This window comes from Halyomorpha halys, unplaced genomic scaffold, assembly GCF_000696795.3.
Source record: "Halyomorpha halys isolate HHAL.00 unplaced genomic scaffold, Hhal_1.1 Scaffold1464.1, whole genome shotgun sequence".
NCBI lineage: Eukaryota > Metazoa > Arthropoda > Insecta > Hemiptera > Pentatomidae > Halyomorpha > Halyomorpha halys.
Genome location: NW_027111616.1, coordinates 380,842 through 396,394, shown reverse-complemented (window position 1 = coordinate 396,394; position 15,553 = coordinate 380,842). Strand labels below are relative to the sequence as shown.

The 15,553-nt window shown below is 30.9% G+C and overlaps 1 protein-coding gene across 1 annotated transcript in view; it reads left to right on the top strand.

Annotated features, from left to right (window-relative positions):
- The first annotated feature begins 12,561 nt into the window (after positions 1-12,561).
- LOC106689776 (facilitated trehalose transporter Tret1) overlaps positions 12,562-15,553 on the top strand; it is an 85,606-nt gene continuing 82,614 nt past the window's right edge. The window contains exon 1 of the mRNA XM_014434948.3: positions 12,562-12,619. The gene's annotated coding sequence lies outside the window, so the exon portion shown is untranslated. The remainder of the gene's footprint in view (positions 12,620-15,553) is intronic.

Sequence of the window (15,553 nt, the reverse complement as noted above, 5' to 3'; positions counted from 1 at the left end):
CAAAATTAAACTCCACAAACTATGCAACATATTCACTGCCGAACTAAATGCAATAGCAGCAGCATTTCACTTCTGTTTATCTTTGAATCACACCAACATTACGATAATTATAGAAGATTCACTAAGCTCGATAAAAGCTTTAGATTCTATGTATCCAGAAATCCGAGAATTTCGTGCATCCATTTTCACTTAAAAACTCTACACAACATGGGTATGTCAGTAAGATTTATATGGGTTCCAAGCCATGTAGAAATCGCAGGGAATGAACTGGCCGATTCGCGCTTCCGGACGGGGTAAAGCAATTTTAACTCCGTCAGAGATATGCAGGCCTCTTGTAAAGGAAGTCAAAGATAAATGGCAATCTTTGTGGAACGAAATCACATCATCAAAATCATGTTTTTGAAATCACAAAATTTACTGACAAAAATATAACTTGTTCGGAAGGAAAAAAAAAAAATAAAAATAATCAAATTAAAAAATAAATAAAATTTAACGAATATTAGCTATTAGCTATTAGTCAATCAGCTATTTGACTCGTCTAGCTGATACGGCCAGCTTTTATCGTACATCGGCCGTAACTTTTTAACCAGTTTACGAACAATACTCGTAAACACTGCATATTATTATAACATATAAACAAATTGAAAACAATTTACAATGAACTAAAGCCAGTAAAGAATTGTCATACAGTACTCGTAAACTCCATCATATACAAATATGTATATCAATAACACACATATAAAATAGTGATTCTCTTATCCAGTGAGTTGAGTTTATTTTCACGCCTACGAATGGAATAGAACCCGGCTTCTGGCGTCACTCTCCCTGAACGTGACCCTCTCCATTATACTCCTTCCACCTGGAGGAGAGGTTGAAGGCAACCAACGGCCACCTTCTTTTTATGTTGTAGTAATCATATTAACCTCAACGTAACCCCGATCTCCGGAGGTGTGGCTGACTACCCACTTTTTGGTTTCTCTTTTGCTTTTAAGGTGAGCAGAGTATGCCCCACAGTATCCTGGCCCACACCATCGTTAAGATATTAATAATATTGAATTTGTTATTGGGAAGAAAAACGCTGTAAATTATGATGGTTTGTCATTTTTATAATAATTTATAAAAATTAACATACTTGTACATGACATTTCTGAATCAGATTTTAAGTTAAAAAAATTATTATTGCATGATCATACCAACAGTTTTCTATTATACTATTGATCAAACAATTGAATAGAAAAGTGTCTCAATCTCTTTTTGCTTACAGATACAACTAAATTAGTGACTTTTTTCTTGATAAATTTCTTCAATAAATTATTACCATAATTATTTTTTTTGGGGGGGGATGAGAGGGTATTCTATCATTATTAGTCCTAAACAAGTTATTACACCCGCACAAATTATTAAGCACAGATTTGAAATTAGTCTATAACTATAACGTCATTTTTGATGACTTGCTCTTTCAGTATCTTTTGAACAAAAGCTGTATTCGAATTTTCCAATTAAGTTTCGAATTTCATGGATAAAAGAGCTTTGATAGCAAAAAAAAGAAGAATAAATAAAGCTAAATAAATAAAGGGAAAAACATGCTCCGAGTAAAGTTACATAAATACAAATATAATAAAAATATGATCCCACAATACTCTTATGAAAAAAGTTATTTATGAGAAAATCAACATGAGCCATTATCATTCTTATGCAAAAACTATTTATGAGAAAAATATAACCATTGGAACGTCATCATTACGTCAGCTAAGCCTTTTATTATTATTACTATTACTTCATATATTTTTAAATCTTAACGTATTTGTATAATTATTATTGCTATATATATATATATATATATATATATATATAAAGTACAAATGTATAGTTTGTATGTTTGTATGTATTATGGTTCGTGAGAATTTGTGAATTCGAGTTTTCCAACACACATTTTGAGGTCCCCTTAGTCGAAATAGTCAAGCATTGCAAAGTTGTATGTAATTTAATATATGCTAGATCTTATCCTCATTAAAGTAGTTTGATGGACTTAAATTTCGAATTTTCAAAAATATACCTCTAAAGTAGTGGGCAGCGGTAGCAGCGTGGTAATGCGCCTAGTAGTCTACCAATCCACAGGTTGTCGTATCGAACTCCGGTCCCACCCGGGCTTTTTTCAAGCAAATCAAAATAATGCAAAACTCACTGACAACCTCCTCCCGGGCATTTGTGAGGCCCGTTAGCCAATGAGTGGCATTCACAAAAAATAGGCGTGAGAGTGACGAACCCACCCTGCAAAAAAACCACGTCAAAAAACGCGTAATGTATTTCCTAATACTGGGAATATTACATCCTAATATTGGGAAATACATCGCGCGAGGACTTAGGCCTCTATTGTCTGTTGCCCATAGAATAATAATACCTCTAAAGTAACTTAAATTTTGTTAACTTGAAATAATTAATCATCTCATATTTTTCAATTTTAATTTCAGGCGCTTTTTAAATATTGCTCGATTTAACTATCTTAAAGTCTCCTCTTCCTGTTTTAAGCAAATGTTTTAAAAGCGATATAGGACCGTCGCTCCCGGGGGGCCTTAGTAGCCTTCAGTTGTCGTCAGAACAACGCTGCTCTATGGTGCACCCCTTATGCGACATCTATACAAGTCCACTCTTTAAAAACTGCAGAGCTTCCAGAACTCCCTCCTTCGAGGAATAGTAAGAGGCACAACGTTACAGAGGGCCAGGACTACTAGTATATATGATGAACTCCAGCTTCCTTCTGTGGCAGAGTACCTAGGCCGAAGGTACATCAAATTTTTTGATTGACCTGCCTGCACCAACCTGCTGTTCTGGGAAATCCCCTCTCCACCAAGGCCTGGGAGGTGGTAAGGTACTATCCCCTTGGTGGATGTACTCGCCGAGGGAAAGGGTTTGGGCTCAGCAGTCTAAACCTACCATAATTCACGACCAGCAAAGCGGACCCTCCCCTCTCACCATACAACTGAATTGCATATTTGCGCCTGTGAATCTCTGCACACAGTGGATGTTCACAAACTCACCTTAGAATACCTCAGGGTAAAAAAAGGGCTGAGAACTTATTGTATTTTTATATTTATACTTGTTATTCAATATGTTTCGCAAGAAGGGTACGGAAAAAAAGGGGCGTCTTAGTATCGTTCCAATTTAGGATTGCCCTTTTTTTGTGTTATGATCTCCTTTTGTGAGATTATAACATGTCGTACATCGACCAACCTACACACTATAATTGTCTGTTTGAAAAGTCAGATAAGTAAGGCTACCTCGGAGGGCGGGAGTGGAGGGTCTCACGCCGTTTTTCAATTTCAGGGGCTTATTAAATATCGCTCGATTAAACTATCTTAATGTCACCTCTTCTCGTTTTGAGCAATTATAATTTTAGTAAATTACTTAAGCAATTATTTTAAGCAAAAAAATGTTTCATTAATTTTATGTGGTAGCTGTAGCTAAACTATACCAACTGGACACATATCAACACCTTGTAATACCGCAAGGTAATCAAAGAGGGAAGACACACTAAAGTATATTTAAGTGGATAAGTATATACCAAGAAAGGATTTGATAATTAACTTGTAGAGAAAAGAGGTAAAATATTATTTTAGGGTTGAAAATATATTTCCGGAAATACGAGTTATATATATAGACGTATTATATACCGCTAGAAAGCCAATGATTTTATAAAAAATAATATTTTAGATATAAAGTCATATAAGGTAATAGAGAATATCTAAAAATGCATAGTTAAACGGTGTGTTATCTACCAGGCGGATGCGCCCATTAATCAGATTAATTAATGTTTTTATGTCACACTAATTATTAAATAGTTTTTTTTACTCACTTAAAATATATTGAGCCTTTCAGTTAACAGGATGGCGGCCTCCTTAAAATCATTCTTAGTATTTTCCATATTGATTATAAAACAATTTAGCATTGAATAAATGGTTAAAACAGAATGTAAATTTTAGTAAACTGTCACATTTTTATGTTTCTACCATAGTAAGTGAAAGTTGTGTGATACACGCACCGCACCAGATTTTTTAAAATTATGTATAGACAGTGAGTATGAAATGCATATAATAAAAGTGCTAACTGGGTATAGTTTTTTATTAGCTGATTAAGCAAATCAAGGCTGGTTGCACCATCACAGTTTAAACTACGTTTTCTTAAATCTCAGATAAAATCAATATTTATTCGTTGAACCAGAAAAGTTCACCTTCAAATCTGGAGGTAAACTTACCCGGCCCTCGATAGCAGGATATACTGAAATTTAGAGCAAATCTACGTTTATATAGGGAACCATACAAGAAATTTTCCAGTTGGATCTATGGAAAGATGTATTGTATTATTCCGTTCCTTTCCAAATTATATAAAACGGATTTGATGGAGATAGACGTTTTGAGGGAAAATACGATCTTAGTAAAGCAGCTCTGTTGCTCCTATCTTTCACCATGTTAGAATTTTTTGGTCAGTTTCTAGGCCATGAGGATGGCTAGATCGATGCAATTTAAAAAAGAAATGGATAATCCTGTGGTGTTGTAGTGGAAAATAATTTAGGTATTTCTCTTCAGTAGGAATACTTATTGAGCTGACTGAGGGTGTTAAATAAAACTTTAACAGAATCTAAATAAAGTTAATGTCTCCACTGAAATTTTATAGCGTTACAAACTGTATATGGGTCATTGTATTAGTTGGGGAACTGATATTAACTGATTTAATGCTAAGTGAATTTGATCTTAAATTATTGCATCTACTAACGCCAAATTCCTATTTCTAATTGTTAGTAATATTATTTTAACACATTATAGCATTCTATTGAAAAGTTAAAAAAAAAAATCTTGGTCTACACCATAAATATTCCCACCCGGAATTCCGTGAAGTTCTTTCAGGAGGTCCGGGAAATAATTTAGGAATCGGCCACTGAACATCGCATTAATATTCTTGAAAATAAAACATTGCATATGATAGTTAAAATAATTATGTCATTCCGAATAATAAGACTATGAAAAGAATTGCATTTATATATGTATACAAGATAAATGCAGTGACTTATTCTATTGTTACTGATGATGAAATGACTAGTAAGTACACAACAAGAGACTGAACCAATTAGTGATTTCAATACACAATGAGACTATCTTGGTTTCTTTCCATTATGTTGTTAAGAAAAATAATGTAATGAAGAAGAATAATGCTGAGCATTACATCGGTGTTATTACATTGGCGAAGATCAATAGCATTTAATTCTAATGCTTACTCTATACCAGAGTTTCCCAATCTTTTTCTGTTTGGGGCTACCTAAATAATTGAGTATTTTCCGCGGCGTCCTTATCACTTCAGATTTTTTCTAAATTTTTTACTTTCTTGAAAAATTGGAAAACTTTCCTTTTTAAAAGCGATTACCCATTTAACAGCAAAAAATTAAAAACAGATACTTTTTCTATTTACTTATTACTATTTCCCTTGGGATTGTATAAAATATCTAATTTTAACTGTTTGTGTCTATCTATATCTATATTAAGACTGGGCAACCACCTCAGACCATATAGAAAACCACCCTACTTTTACTGTGTGACAGTAAGTATTTACTGTTAATGTTTTAATTTTAGAAAAATAAAATAAAAATAATAATTCGCATGTTACAATTTTCAAAAGTATTATGATGACAATCAGTTGAATTCAATACTATTTATTTTATTTTATTTGGGTATTAAAATCAATGGGTGAACAGCAGATCTTTTTAATTACAATTATTATAAAGTTATATTAGTAAAATAATATAAAGCAACATTATATTACAATTTAACAGCACTTTATGTCATAAAGTGTAATAATGACTGTCACATTAATGACAATAACGTAACTTTATTACACCACTAATAATTGTCGTTCATTTCAAGTGATTTAGTTGACTGAATCGCCATTCTCTTAAACCGGAATCACTGAACCGCCATTCAATTAAAAAAATTAGAAGTTTTGCCCAAAAATATTTTTTTAAGACTATCTATAAAAGACTCGGTTGTTAAAAATATTTTTTAAGACTATCTTTAAAAGTCTCTGCTGCAAAATTGAGGCATGCAAATAAAATCAATCAAGATAGATAACGTTTAAGTTATACAAAAATATATGATTTGGGGTATTTTCTTCAGGTTTAGGTTATATTTTATTATTTATCCAATTCAAACCAGCTAAATTATGAGCTAGGAAAATTTCTGCTCTCGTTAAACGATCAGTGGAAATATTACATGCCAGTCAATCACAATCAGGATCAATCGAGATGGAACCACATTGAGTATTTTCACTGTGACTGGAAGATTATGTAACACAAATATCGTAGGGTAAAAAGAGGAACTGTCTTATACTAAATTAATAAGATGTGTCACAGAATATTCATATTATATTTGAACTAGGACGAATAAGCGAGTGTGAATAAGAAGGAACAAGAGAGAAGAGATGTGGAGGAATCGGGAAAAAAGGAAGAAATATTAAAAAAGCTGTTTTTTTCTCCCTTGTTCCTTATATCCACTTTTCCAGATATTCTATATTTACTTAAGCTTATTATTTTTTTTTTCATCTATATTACTATGCATATTTTATCCTTTGTATCATTTACATCGTTTCCTTTCATACATTTCATTATGTTAATTAAAATTGTTCCTTCATTATTTTTGACATTATTACATATTTTATTATGTTAATTCTATTACTCTTCATTTACATTTTCTTCTGCACCTTTCATTATGTTTATCATTCTTATTTACCTGAACACAATCATTTAATCTTTTTATCAATTATTTTGTATGATTCTTACCTCTATAATATTATATTTTATCATCTATTTTTATCAATAAACTTCTATCTACTTAATTAATTGTTACGTATATTTCCAAGTTTGTTTATTATTATTTTTATGTTTCTCTAAATAGTGGATGTTGTATCGTTTTTTGTTCATTCAGCCCTGATGAAGGCCTAAAATTCAGTTCGAAACGTCAGTACAAATAAATAAATTTTGTTTCTTTTTGTATTTTACTACCCCGAACATCTTCTCATATTAATCTACGATCAACTATTAACACATCAATATAAGAAAAGTTTTAAGTTAAAGCAAAAGTTTAACAATCATATATTGCATTGGGAATTACAAATGGAGTCAATAGATGATCACATCAAAAAACGGTTCATGAAGTTCCACTCCCAGTTGCCGACAGTTAAAGGAGCAGTGACCTACAACCTGGGAAACCCAACCTCAACCCGCAGACTGAAGCCCAGACTGCTACAGGACATTCTTTTATAAATTTTTAATACATATAAAATTAATTCATAGTCACACTACCTCTGTTTACTTATTATTATTTTCTTTTTTCTCTTTTCTTCTCACTTCTCTTTTTCAATTTAACTTGTTTCTTTTTACTATTAGAAGATAATTGTTTGTTTTATTTAAGTGTACCAATATCATTATTTTTGTTATTAATTTTACTATCCTTTTTTATTAAACAGCTTTATTCTTATCTATTTATTTTCTTTTAATAAGAACATTTTATATAGTTAGGGGTGTCATTTGTATGACTATACCCCCTCATAATCAACTGTTAAAAAATATCTATATAATATAAGTTATATCAACCATGTAAGGCCCACCAGGCCGATCTGGTATAAAAATAAAACCTTTCATATAAAAATAAAGTAAACATAGTAGATAATTCATCATGATTTTCATAATTTCGGATTTTTTTTTATTACTTTGAACTCTTTTAATTTCCCGAATAAATGAATGTTTATGCTTGATGAAAATTACTAAAACTTCCCGTTTTATTTATAATCGATAAGAATTCTTTAAATGTTTGCCAAATAATGTATTTGATTACATTTTTTTAAATATCTAGTACAGTGCGTAAATGGTCAATTAGAGAAAGGGCCATAATAAATAAATTAAAATTGTTTTAGCTCTGGATATTATTTAAATAAAATTCAACATTGTGCGATAGACTAACGTTAAATTAGAAAGATACAGGAAATAGTGTAGTATGTTTTCGATTATTATAGTGACAGGCTCCCAAGATATGAGGATAAATTGAAAGATTTCCAAGAAAAGTGCTCAGCATGGCACCTAAGATGATAGATCGAAGCTAGGAAAATAAATATAATAATATAACACTGAATTTAATTACTCACAATCTGGAGGGAGAGAAAGAGGTTAAGATAGTTGAGAGTTTTATTTGAAGATGACAAAGTATTTGAAGTTAACAGGAGGTGAACTGGTAAACAGAATACCCTCCTTGATTGGTAGAATAAACCAAGATGTCTTCGTTATGGGTAGTGATATGGAGAGAAATGATTTATTCGGCAATGCTGCCCAAATACATATGGTTAATAAAAAAAACAGCATACTTGTTGGAATATAATATTAATATTCTGTGATACATCTTATTAATTTAGTATGAGACAGTTCCTCTTTTTACCCTACGATATTTGTGTTACATAATTTTCGAGTCACAGTGAAAATACTGAATGTGGTTCCATCTTGATTGATCCTGATTGACTGGCATGTAATATTTCCACTGAACGTTTAACGAGAGCAGAAATTTTCCTAGCTCATAATTTAGCTGGTTTGAATTGGACAAATAATAAAATATAACATAAAGCTGAAAAAAAAAATACCACAAATCATATATTTGTGTATAAATTGAAAGTTATCAATCTTGATTGATTTTATTTGCATGCCTCAATTTTGCAACAGAGTCTTTTAAAGATTATCTTAAAAATATATTTGGGCAAAATTTCTATTTTTTTTTAATCGAATAATGGATCAAGTGATTCCAGTTTAAGAGAATGGCGGTTCAGTCAACTAAATCACTTGAAATAAAAGGCATTGAAAAATAAAAATAAAAAGTATTGAATTAAACTGATTGTCATTATCATACTTTTGAAAATTGTAAAATATGAATTATTATTTTAATTTTATTTTTCTAAAATTAAAAAATTAACAGTAAATACTTACTGTCACACAGTAAAAGTAGGGTGGTTTTCTATATGGTCTGAGGTGGTTGTCCAGTCTCAATATAGATATTACACAAACAGTTAAAATTAGATATTTCATATAATCCCAAGGAAAATAGTAATAAGTAAATAGAAAAAGTATCTGTTTTTAATTTTTTGCTGTTAAATGGGTAATCGCTTTTAAAAAGGAATGTTTTCCAATTTTTCAAGAAAGTCAAAAATTAAGAAAAAAAATCTGAAGTGATAAGAACGCCGCGGAATAAAAACCGATTATATACCCCAAACTGCAAAAGATTGGGAACCTCTGGTATAGAGTAAGTATAAAAATTAAATGCTATTGATCTTCGCCAATGTATAACTAGGATGTAATAATTCAGCATTATTCTTCTTCATTATGTTATTTTTCTTAGTAACATAATAGAATGTAAACTACGAATTATTATTTTAATTTTATTTTTCATTGTAAACTGTTTTTAGAGTTCTACTACTGGGTAGTTTCTCTGCATCCTGTATCATATCATTATGTCATTATGATCAAATTTACTGGTTGTATTTTTTTATACAGTTGTAAATATCAGCAAATAAATAAAAAAAAAAATTTATTTTTCTAAAATTAAAACATTAACAGTAAATATTTTGTCTAATATATATATATGAGTAGAAGCGTGGCTCTACGTTCGTAAGGCTCTGTGAAAATAACTTCAAGGACCAGGTTTCGAATCCGGCTGTGAAAGATGATTATTTATTTTGTTACTACAACCGTGAGTCAACCCTGTGGGTTCGGGATTCCTCAGGGGTCCATCTAGTCTCCCAAAGTGGGTACTTTAATCGGGGATAAATCTGTCATTCTGACCAAATCATCATCCTTGCACAACCGTTGGTCTAGTAGTACTGCACTACTAGACTATGGGTTGTTGCGGTACAGATTTTTTATTTTATGTATATTACATTCAAGTTTCATTGTCATTATCGGACTTTAAAAAAAAAATAAAAATAAAAATTACAATTATAATTAAAATTGGAAATGTTCGGAAACTTTTATTATTTAAAAAAAAATTAAATTCGAGCAGTCATTGCCGCGTTTTTTAAAATTGTAAATTTTAAAAATACCAATTCTTATTTATTTATTTACTTATTGCTATTTAAAACTGTACATTATATTACATTCAGTAAATTTAATCTCAATAATAATGAAGTGATACAGGCGTGTGGATAACTACCCATTGGTACCACTCTAATTCTTACTTTTATTTTATCTTTATAAAAATTCTAAATAAAAACATTTGCAATTGATCTTTTGCTTAATTGCATCTTTTTTTTATTCTTATTTATTTATTTTGTTTTCAAAGAGTATTAAATTTAAACTGATTGTCATTATAGTCCTTTTTAAAATCCTATATTTCGCTGTAAAAAAAACTATTGATCTTGGCCTTTTGTTTAGATGAGCAGCTTAGTGTCAACAGAAGCTATATGTGATTGGAAAAATGTATTTAAAGTTATTCCAAATTATTAAAATTTTATTATGAAAATTATCTATAATCTGAGAATTATCTTTTTAATAAATCCTAATTTAAGACAATTGTAGTTAATTTTATTATTATGAAAATTTAATGTTTATTTGGAACAGCACTGATTGACCATGTGTAATAGTAAAAGGAAGATGATCCCGGTGCTCTCAAATAGTGATTAAACTATTGAATACATAGTAAATGAAATTAAAAAGAGGTACAGTGAAGCGTAATTCTTATAATTCTTATTTAATTTTTACTTCTCTCTTCCTCGGAAAGCCATCCTATTCCTTACCTACATATATAACGCTGTACTCTGTTCCACATATTTTCCTGACCCATGGAAATTATCTATAGTTAAAATGATACCCAATATAGTTAAAAAGAATACCCATCCTCCTACCGTCCTATCTATCCATTAACGATCATGGGCAAAATCCTCGAAAAACTCATTTTAAAACACCAATACCCCATCCTAGATTCCAATTAAATCGTCCCTGATCACCAGTTTGGATTCCGAATATCCCACTCCACTATCCAGCAATGTCATCATGTGGTGGACGTTGTCTCGTCTTCATTGGAGTGCGGAATGTACTGCGCGGGAGTCTTTTTCGATGTTGAGCAGGCTTTTGATTAAGTCTGGCACCCAGGACTGCTTTACAAACTCGTGAGATTCCTACCTCTTACATACTTTATCATCATCCGTTTCTTTTTCATCGATAGATTATTCCAAGTAAACCAAAGTGGTTCCTATTCATCCCTCTATTCTCAGTCCGCCGATATTCCTCAAGGTAGTATCCTGGGTCCCATCCTCTGCACCGTCTATACAGCTGACATCCTAACCAATCCTAACATTACCTTCACCGCATATGCCGATGACACATGTGTGATCGATGTTAATAATGACCCTTTAATTATATCCCAAACTCTCCAATCCCGTATCACAGCTCACGAAGAATGTTGACTTAAATGGGGGATTAAAATAAATCCCAACAAATCCCACCAAATCACCTTTACCCTTCGTCGTAAACATACCGGCTGTCCTACAGTCTCCTTTGATAATGTAGATCTTACCCCTGTTGAACAGATTCGCTACCTTGGACTACATCTGGAATCCTCACACAATACTGAAGACAGGAAACTGCACGTCGATTTGGACTCTTACAGCACTTACTGAACAAACGGTCTAAACTTCCAGTTCATTACAAAAGACTGATCTACATGACTGTAATAAGGCCAATCTGGACATTCGGAGTTGAGCTTTGGGGCTCCACTAAACCTTCGAATTCCTCTCGTATCCAATCATTTAATCCAAAATCCTTCGTAAAATCCTCAATGCTCCTTACTTTGTCACAAATAAAATTATACATAAAGACCTTAATGTTCCCTATGTAACCGATCTAGCATAAACCAAATATCATTCCTTCAATTATAAACTCCCTAACCATCAAAACTCACTAATTTCTAAACTTACCTCCTCTTCCATTCCTGGCAATCCTCCGAGGCACCTGAAAAGAAGTTGGCCATGAGACCTGCTAATATAAAAGGTCATTAGAGTGCTACTAATGGATAGTTTTTCTTCACGCCTGTAAAACTCCATGAAGCCCTGCAATGTGGGGTGAAACGTTAGCTCAATCTAAATAGTTTAATCACTGATTGAGTTTTTTTACTATCGCAACCAGACCATGTTTCTTTTATTAAAGTTAGTTTGTTTACACCTTGTGTTTTTATAGCTGTCATTTCAACAAATTATTGCTGTTATCTTTGAGCTACTAATTGAGAACAACAGTTTGAAAAAAGTTTGATAATTATCTATCCCTGGTTAAAAGTAATTAACTACCTTTGATGATTTTGAAATCAAACTTTAGTCTAAAAACTATTCTCTACGCAGAATTATATTTATTTATTATCTCAATAAAGAATTATAAAATTTATTCAATTATCAATATTATTATATTGTTCGATAATATAAGGGGTCGTTGTGGAATAAGATCGGCTGTGGTGGGGATGGTGGTATAACACCGCTATCCCTTAACAAAGCGTCAGTCTTTCGCTAGCCTGTGTCCGGGAAGTGTACTCATCTCGCTCACACTGGAATTCGGGTGAGTACTACATTGAGATACGATATCAGATTAACAACTAAACAATGTCTGTATGCAGTGTTTAATAATACAATCGACGATAATATTGACAAATATATGTAATCTTCATATAATCGTGTTCTTATCTCGAGCCAATACTACGAGAAACTTAGTTTTGATGTGTTATTAAATTCCAAAGACTAAATACGGCTGTTTATATCGATTATTTCAATATACTTTAGTATTAGTAGTTAATAAATTAATTAACAATGAAATTGAAATAATGTCTTGTAAATAAACAATGAAATTTTAAAAAAACACTAATGAATTGTTCGTCCCATAAAATTCAAAATGCCGTTTTACTAAAATTAAATGCTTTTTGAACTGTTTTAATTAAAATTGAATATTTGAAAAACATATTCGGTACAAGTATTCGGTTTTTTGGTAAAATATTTGTCCATCAGCTAGTATTTAAGTACTTAGTTGTTTTTACAGACTGTTTCACGCAAGTATCTCTGTAAATATATGTCTGTTCGTCTGAGATTAAGAATACAGTACTCATTTTCTACCAATTTAATATTATCCTTCATTTATATTGACTATATAGGCTTTACTTATTAGGTATATATGACTTTATACTTGACCAATTTAAGAAGAATTGTATGCTTAAAAAAAAAGGTATACTTTTATTCGGAGGAGAAAATCAACTTAAGGAACTCCTTTATACTTAAGGAACTGTTTTAGTGGATCCATTAGCTCCAGAACTGTTTTGCTTTACTCAGAGGTCTATATGAACCTTGTGTTCCAGACCGGTTGTAAAGGGAGTTAAATGCTTTTAAATAACATTTACATGACTTTACTTTTATAATAATACGTATATATTTATTACCGAAGAGAAACCTATGATCAAACTACTTTCCTGTAAGATAAGAAAATTTTGATATAGCGTCTTTTATTACTGATCTATAAAAATTCAAATAATCATTGATATACAAACTTTAAAAAAAAAAAACACATTTTATTTGGATTAAATTTAAAAATATGCTATTACCCATATAACAGAGTCGAATAATGTTTTAAGTTTCTAAAGGTTTCAAATTTATCATCTTATTTAAGAAATAATTGTTTTGATGGCTATGAATGGACTTATGCCACTTTCAGAATCAATAAAATAAAGCTTGCATTTATTTTGAAAGCATAAGTTCATAGGAAATGTGAATTTCTCCAGGAATAAAAATAAATGCATACTCTTTTATGTTATAAAATAAAAAAAAAATATTCAACTTCTATTTTTTGTTAAATAATTATGTTAAAAATAAATTATTAAGCAATTGCTGAAAATTACAAAAGCGAAAGTGAAATTTGAAATTAAATTGCTTATAAAAAATTATTGTACTTTGATAATTAAATATAAACCTGATATAATTATGATATTAATTTTTTTTTACAATAAAATTGTATTGTATAATGTTTTCCAAATTCATTTTGAAACTCTAACAATGGGACTTAAACCACTTTTAAAATGAACTTTTTCATTACTTCATTAACCAGAAAATTTTCGTGTCACAAAACCTTATTGATTTTAAATATTTCAGTAACAATTAGCTAACTAGATTTTTTGGGAAAATGGACTTGCACCACTTTCAAAATAATGGTTCATACCATCTGTATAAATTAGACACGTATGTATTAATAGATTTTTTCTTTCAAATGAAAATAACGCCCGCACGATTAAACAGTAATCATTAAAAAAATTATTATTGTTTACCATAAGTTGAAGTAGATATGTATGTACCCGAAAAAAATGTGTCTTTTTATTTTATAAAATATTTTAACATACAATTCACACTTTTTTTTTTTAGTTTATTATCATCATTGAATAAATTTACGAAACATTCATTTCTTTTTTTTAATTCAATAAATGTCCCACCAATTAAATTACATTGAAAATTCATTTACGGATACCCCTGCACAAGGGAAACTTTTTGTAATGAAAAATTTTATTTTGGCAAAATTTAGATCGTAAGAAAATATCGAAGATGGATCATCTATATCGTAGCCATCCTGTATTTATGGGGTGGACGATACTTCATAGAGGGGAGTGCCTATTGTGTATTTTTTCAGAGTAGGGTAGGTAAGAACCGTGGGGAAGCTATACTCCGTAAGTGTTACCATTTAATGCTTCCTAAATTATATGGAAAATATAGACAAATTCTTTCTGATTAATCATAAAAAAACAAATAAACATTTTTTCTAGTAGTACGTTAGAATTGATATTAAATATAAACCAATCTGGGCTACTTTGATACCTAAATAAATTAATAATTGTTTGGTAGCAATACCGCAGCGTGTTTCCATCTAAAGTAGAAATCCCCTAAAAAATAGTATTGACCTGATTAAGTACTGAAAACATGAGAGTTAAATGAGTGCATATTCCGTTTCAGACCATTGTTTAATTATTTATTTTTTATATATTATATAAATTTTTTAAGTGTTTTTTTATATTGTTTGAAGCTTAAATTAATTTTTATCTTTTTTTTAAACCCTTATCGGTTGTATGTAACCTCTCACGTGACAACAGCAAGTCAGGAGGGACGGCGACACCACGAAAAATATAGAAACTCCCTCCTTTTAAGTTCTTGGGCAAATTTGTTCTTAGGGTACGTGGAAGATTTGTTTTTGGGACCTGTGGCTGATAAATTTTTATGTTTTTGGGCTAATTTTTTTTCTTTTTGGGGTCTTGGGCTGATATAATTTTAAAGTTTTGGGCAAATTTGTTTTTAGGATACCTGGAAGATTTGTTTTGGGGAGCCTGTGGCTGATATAATTATAAATGTTGGGCAAATTTGTTTTTGGGGTACCCGGAAGATTTGTTTTTGGGGTCTTGGGCTGATATAATTATAAATTTTGGGCAAATTTGTTTTTGGGGTATCTGGAAGATTTGTTTTGGGGACC